Here is a 6,487-nt window from a genome sequence, read left to right as displayed (position 1 = left end):
TTTCTGTCTGGACTAGGGGAATAGCATCCTCAATGATCTATTTGCACCTACTGTTGCCCCACTCCAATCCCTTCCTGCACAGTTACGGGGAGACACGCCTGACCTTGATACCATTTGATGACACAGAAAACACTGAAAGAGGACCAGTTTGTTTTTCATTAGTCTTGTTCTTGAGAGGTTGTGGAGTGGGCAGTTCATGAGTTTAATCTTGGACCTGCTGAGTTTTAAATATCCCTGGGATGTCCTAGAGAAGAAGCCAAGCAGGAGGTGTCTGTTAGGTAGATATCTTCTGCCTCCCCATCTAGAGCCACTCTCCACCCATCTCTACGCTGATCCCTGCCCGGAGACATTAACGTGTGTGGGATGTCAAGATTCCATGTATCCCCAGCGCCTGCTCCCGTGTGCGCTGCCTTCTAGTTGCGTTCAGCCCATAGGAGGTACATGAGGGAAGAAGCGTGAAGGCTGAGTATTTACTCGATACGATATACATCCTGCATCATCTCTTCCTCTTCCCCACCTCCTCCTCTTTCCACCCTGCCTCCTTCAAACCCTCCTCCTCTGCCTCCTGCGCCTCCTGCTCTTCTTCCTCCCACGTCTTCCTCTTTTTTTCTCTCTCGAATCCAGTAATCATTTCCACCTCCTCCTTTTTCAAAAAACTAATTAATTAATTTTTGGCTGCATTGGATCTTTGCTGCGCCCGGGCTTTCTCTAGTCGCGGCAAGTGGGGGCTACTCTTCGTTGCAGTGAGTGGGCTTCTCATTTCGGTGGCTTCTCTTGTTGCAGAGCACGGGCTCTAGGTGCCCGGTCTTCAGTAGTTGCGGCCCGCGGGCTCAGTAGTTGTGGCTCGTGGGCTCTAGAGTGCAGGCTGAGTAGTTGTGGCGCACAGGCTCAGTTGCTCCGTGGCATGTGGGACCTTTCCGGACCAGGGCTTGAACCCCTGCACTGGCAGGTGGATTCTTAACCACTGAGCCACCAGGGAAGTCCCTAACCTCCTCCTTTAAGCCTAGGCAGTAAAAGCTCCCTGAGATGCTGGACTACTGTCCTCTGTTGTTTTCCCCAAACCCTTTGCAAATGATCTCTTGACTACAGTCTCCTTAATTACGGTACATTTGAGTGTGCCACCTTTCTCTTTCAGGGATTCTGACTTATACTGATAGGTAAGAAATGCCTGGGGGAGAGTTAAATTTGAGTCACCTGAGTAGAGGTGGTCATTGGAGCCGTGGCTATAAATGTGAATATCTTGGGAGACAGTGTAGAGAAGGAATGGGCCCTGAGGAACTCAAACATGTAATGGCTTTCAGAGGAGGATAATCTTGCAAAGGAATTGGAGAAGTAGCAACCAAAGTGAGGTGAAAAATCAGGGCAGTGTGTGTCATAGAAGTCAAAGGAGGCAAAGGGAAGAAAAAGAGTGTTGGTAGTCAAGATTATCAGTTGGTCCTGCAAAGTCATTGGATTTAGTGACTTATACCCTCGTGAATCTGTTACATATTTTCTGTGCTCCCTCTGAATAATGATTTAAATTTTTTTACATTAACTTATCTATAATTTATCTTAGGTAAATACAGTCAAATTTGTTTTAGAACGTATTTTAAGGTAAAAATTAACTACCCTTCCTTAACCATTATTCCAACATTATTTATGTTCTACTTTCTCTATTACCATTATTTCCTCCAACATTCACTGTTTCTAAAAATATAAAGAGATGTTTGAGCACTTTCTACTAGATGTTTAAGAGCTTTCTATTTGACTGTATCATAGTGGTTCAATGGTTGTCGCTTTAGCATTCATTTTAAAATTGATCCATTAGAACAAGTCTAACCTCTTAATTTTAATTTTCGGAATTCTATTATCAATAGCCCCATTTATTCTTCCAGATAAACTCTATATTTTTTTTAACATCTTTATTAGAGTATAATTGCTTTACTATGGTGTGTTAGTTTCTGCTTTATAACAAAGTGAATCAGTTATACATATACATATGTCCCCACATCTCTTCCCTCTTGCATCTCCAGATAAACTTTAGAACCATCTTATCAATTAAAAAAAACTTAAACTTCATTGTGATTTTTTCAAGACCGTGAGAGATAGATGGCCAACCAGAGTTCCTAAGGTTCAGTGTATGTAACTGCTGCCGCCGCTTAAGCCTGCCAAAGCAGTGGTACGGCTACTGCCCTTGTATTTGCTACCTCTAGAAACATTCTTGCCAGTAGTGGCAGCAGCGGGACTCAATTACCCTCTTTTCGCACTCCCTCCAGAAGCTCCAGATGGCGTCTTCCGTGGGCAACGTGGCCGACAGCACAGACCCAACGAAACGTATGCTTTCCTTCCAAGGGTTAGCAGAGTTGACACATCGAGCCTATCAGGCGGGAGATTTTGAGGCAGCTGAGAGACACTGCATGCAGCTCTGGAGACAAGAGCCAGACAATACTGGTGTACTTTTATTACTTTCATCTATACACTTCCGGTGTCGAAGGCTGGACGGATCTGCCCACTTTAGTACTCTGGCAATTAAAAAGAACCCTCTTCTGGCAGAAGCCTATTCGAATTTGGGGAATGTGTACAAGGAAAGCGGGCAGTTGCAGGAAGCAATCGAGCATTACCGGCATGCGTTGCGTCTCAAACCAGATTTCATCGATGGTTATATTAACCTGGCAGCCGCTTTGGTAGCAGCAGGCGACATGGAAGGGGCAGTACAAGCTTACGCCTCCGCTCTTCAGTACAATCCTGATCTGTACTGTGTTTGCAGTGACCTGGGGAACCTGCTCAAAGCCCTGGGTCGCTTGGAAGAAGCCAAGGCATGTTATTTGAAAGCAATTGAGACGCAACCGAACTTTGCAGTAGCTTGGAGTAACCTTGGCTGTGTTTTCAATGCACAAGGGGAGATTTGGCTTGCAATTCATCACTTTGAAAAGGCTGTCACCCATGACCCCAATTTTCTGGATGCTTATATCAATTTAGGAAATGTCTTCAAAGAGGCACGGATTTTTGAACGAGCTGTGGCAGCTTACCTTCGTGCCCTAAGCTTGAGTCCAAATCATGCAGTGGTACATGGCAGCCTGGCTTGTGTATACTATGAGCAAGGCCTGATAGATCTGGCAATAGACACCTACAGGCGAGCTATTGAATTGCAACCACACTTCCCGGACGCTTACTGCAACCTAGCCAACGCTCTCAAAGAGAAGGGCAGTGTTGCCGAAGCAGAAGATTGTTATAATACAGCTCTGTGGCTGTGTCCCACCCATGCAGACTCTCTGAATAACCTAGCCAATATCAAGCGAGAACAGGGAAACATTGAAGAGGCAGTTCGCTTGTATTGTAAAGCATTAGAAGTCTTCCCCGAGTTTGCTGCTGCCCATTCAAATTTAGCAAGTGTATTGCAGCAGCAGGGAAGAGTGCAGGAAGCTCTGATGCATTATAAGGAGGCTATTCGAATCAGTCCTACCTTTGCTGAGGCCTACTGTAATATGGGAAACACTCTAACGGGGATGCAGGATGTTCAGGGAGCCTTGCAGTGTTATACACGTGCCATTCAGATTAACCCTGCATTTGCGGATGCCCACAGCAATCTGGCTTCCATTCACAAGGATTCAGGGAATATTCCAGAAGCAATTGCTTCTTATCGCACTGCTCTGAAGCTTCAACCTGACTTTCCTGACGCTTATTGTAATCTGGCTCATTGCCTGCAGATTGTCTGTGACTGGACAGACTATGATGAGCGCATGAAGAGGTTGGTCAGCGTTGTGGCTGACCAGTTAGAGAAGAACAGGTTGCCTTCTGTGCAGCCTCATCACAGCATGTTATATCCTCTTCCTCACGGCGTCAGGAAGGCTATTGCCGAGAGGCATGGGCACCTCTGCCTGGATAACATCAATGTCCTTCACAAACCACCGTATGAACATCCAAAGGACTTGAAGCTCAGTGATGGTCGACTGCGTGTAGGATACGTGAGTTCTGACTTTGGGAACCATCCTACTTCTCATCTTATGCAGTCTATTCCAGGCATGCACAATCGTGATAAATTTGAGGTATTCTGTTATGCCCTGAGCCCAGATGATGGCACAAACTTCCGAGCGAAGGTGATGGCAGAAGCCGATCATTTCGTTGATCTTTCTCAGATTCCATGCGATGGAAAAGCAGCTGATCGCATCCATCAAGATGGTATACACATCCTCGTAAATATGAATGGTTATACCAGGGGTGCTCGAAATGAACTCTTTGCTCTCAGGCCAGCTCCTATTCAGGCAATGTGGCTGGGGTACCCTGGGACTAGTGGCGCGCTTTTCATGGATTATATCATCACTGATCGGGAAACTTCACCTGCTGAAGTTGCTGAGCAGTATTCTGAGAAACTGGCTTATATGCCCCATACTTTCTTTATTGGTGATCATGCTAATATGTTCCCTCACCTGAAGAAAAAAGCAGTCATCGATTTTAAGTCCAATGGGCACATTTATGACAATCGAATTGTGCTAAATGGCATCGACCTCAAAGCATTTCTTGATAGTCTACCAGACGTGAAAATTGTCAAGATGAAATGTCCTGATGGAGGAGACAAAGCAGACAGCAGCAATATAGATCTTAATATGCCTGTCATTCCTATGAATACGACTGCAGAAGCAGTTATTGAAATGATTAACAGAGGACAAATTCAGATAACAATTAATGGATTCAGTATTAGCAATGGACTGGCAACTACCCAGATCAACAATAAGGCTGCCACTGGAGAGGAGGTTCCCCGTACCATTATTGTAACCACACGTTCTCAGTACGGGTTACCGGAAGATGCCATTGTGTACTGTAACTTTAATCAGCTATATAAAATTGACCCATCTACTTTGCAGATGTGGGCAAATATTCTGAAGCGTGTTCCCAATAGCGTACTGTGGCTGTTGCGTTTCCCAGCAGGAGAACCTAATATTCAACAGTACGCGCAAAATATGGGCCTTCCCCAGAACCGTATCATTTTTTCACCTGTTGCTCCTAAAGAGGAACATGTTCGGAGAGGCCAGCTGGCTGATGTCTGCTTGGACACTCCACTCTGTAATGGACACACCACAGGGATGGATGTCCTTTGGTCGGGGACACCCATGGTGACTATGCCAGGAGAGACTCTTGCTTCCCGAGTTGCAGCTTCCCAGCTCACCTGTTTAGGCTGTCTTGAGCTTATTGCTAAAAATAGACAAGAGTATGAAGACATAGCTGTGAAACTGGGAACTGATCTAGAATACCTGAAGAGAATTCGTGGCAAAGTCTGGAAGCAGAGAATATCTAGCCCTCTGTTCAACACCAAACAATACACACTGGAACTAGAGCGCCTCTATCTACAGATGTGGGAGCATTATGCAGCTGGCAACAAACCTGATCACATGATGAAGCCTGTTGACGTCACTGAGTCGGCCTAAATAATGACTGTGTGCGCAGGAGAATTACCCCTGTACCTGAGCCTCAACCTTCTGGGGGAAAGGGAACTAGATACGTTACTTTGTACTTACCTTTGTAGCAATATCATGTTGCAGATGGGTGACAGACAGTGATAACAGATAGCACAGCCAGACTTGCTTCCTGCATGATCATGACAGGGAGAGACACAAGAGATGGGAGACTGCTGTTCCACAAGGAGTCTCCGTAGAATTTTGCGGCAGCCAGGTGTTGCCTAAGTCTGGAAGGTCTGATCTCCCTTGGTCTTCCATGGGATGGGTGGTTAGTGTGGAGGGGAGATAGAGATTGCCCAGTCTTCTGAATTAAGTTTTTCTTTATATTTGGGGTATTGGAGCTATTAAAAATGTTTGGTTTCAGGTTTTATTCATGTGACGTGTATATGATTCTTTTGAGATAAGGTTTTAAGCTAAAATATTCCTTGTTTTAGTTTCTGAACTCTACAGACAAATGGGGACTTTGCTGGTGTAGTCTTTTTATAGGTTTTATAAACCACTTGAGCCTATATCAGTCATTTTAGTGTCTGACATGTTTGGAACTATCAGTGCTTTGTTGGTTTATGGCTTAAATTCTTTTTCTGGTCCGTTTCCTTCTTCCCTTCCCCCCACTTTAAACATTTTCCTGTAACTTGGCTAACAAAAAACCAAGTCTGATTCAAAACCTCCCAGAGTGTTTCTCTTAAACACATCATCTGGTGCCAAATGAAGATTCTTAGGAGTGATTATTAATTACGAAGGGCACAGTTGTGGTACTGTCACTGATGATAATAATAATGGATTTTTGGCCTAGAGTTTTGACCTATTGCACCAGTGTTTTACCGTTGACTGCCCCTCTGTGCTGCTTCCAAAAGTGATAGTGTGTGATCAGATTTTTACTTTCACTTCTAAAGTTTGTTCTTTTTTTTAAAGTGAGTCCTGTTCTTCCTTTTTCTTTCAGCAGCAATGAAATCCCAGGTAAGTACAAGTATTCAAATATTTGATCAGTAAGTCCCAGTTATCTCCAGTGCATTAAATAACTTTCATCAAAAAACATGTTATAGGTAAAAAGCTCT

At 44.5% G+C, this 6,487-nt stretch overlaps 1 pseudogene; it reads left to right on the top strand.

The window, feature by feature from the left end:
• The first annotated feature begins 2,264 nt into the window (after window positions 1-2,264).
• On the top strand, window positions 2,265-5,402 carry LOC137758632 (UDP-N-acetylglucosamine--peptide N-acetylglucosaminyltransferase 110 kDa subunit pseudogene; annotated as a pseudogene).
• The last annotated feature ends 1,085 nt before the right edge of the window (window positions 5,403-6,487 follow it).

The sequence above is a fragment of the Eschrichtius robustus genome, chromosome 2, assembly GCF_028021215.1.
Source record: "Eschrichtius robustus isolate mEscRob2 chromosome 2, mEscRob2.pri, whole genome shotgun sequence".
Taxonomy (NCBI): domain Eukaryota; kingdom Metazoa; phylum Chordata; class Mammalia; order Artiodactyla; family Eschrichtiidae; genus Eschrichtius; species Eschrichtius robustus.
Note: the sequence above shows the minus strand (reverse complement) of the source record. Positions and strands in the feature narration are given on the sequence as shown.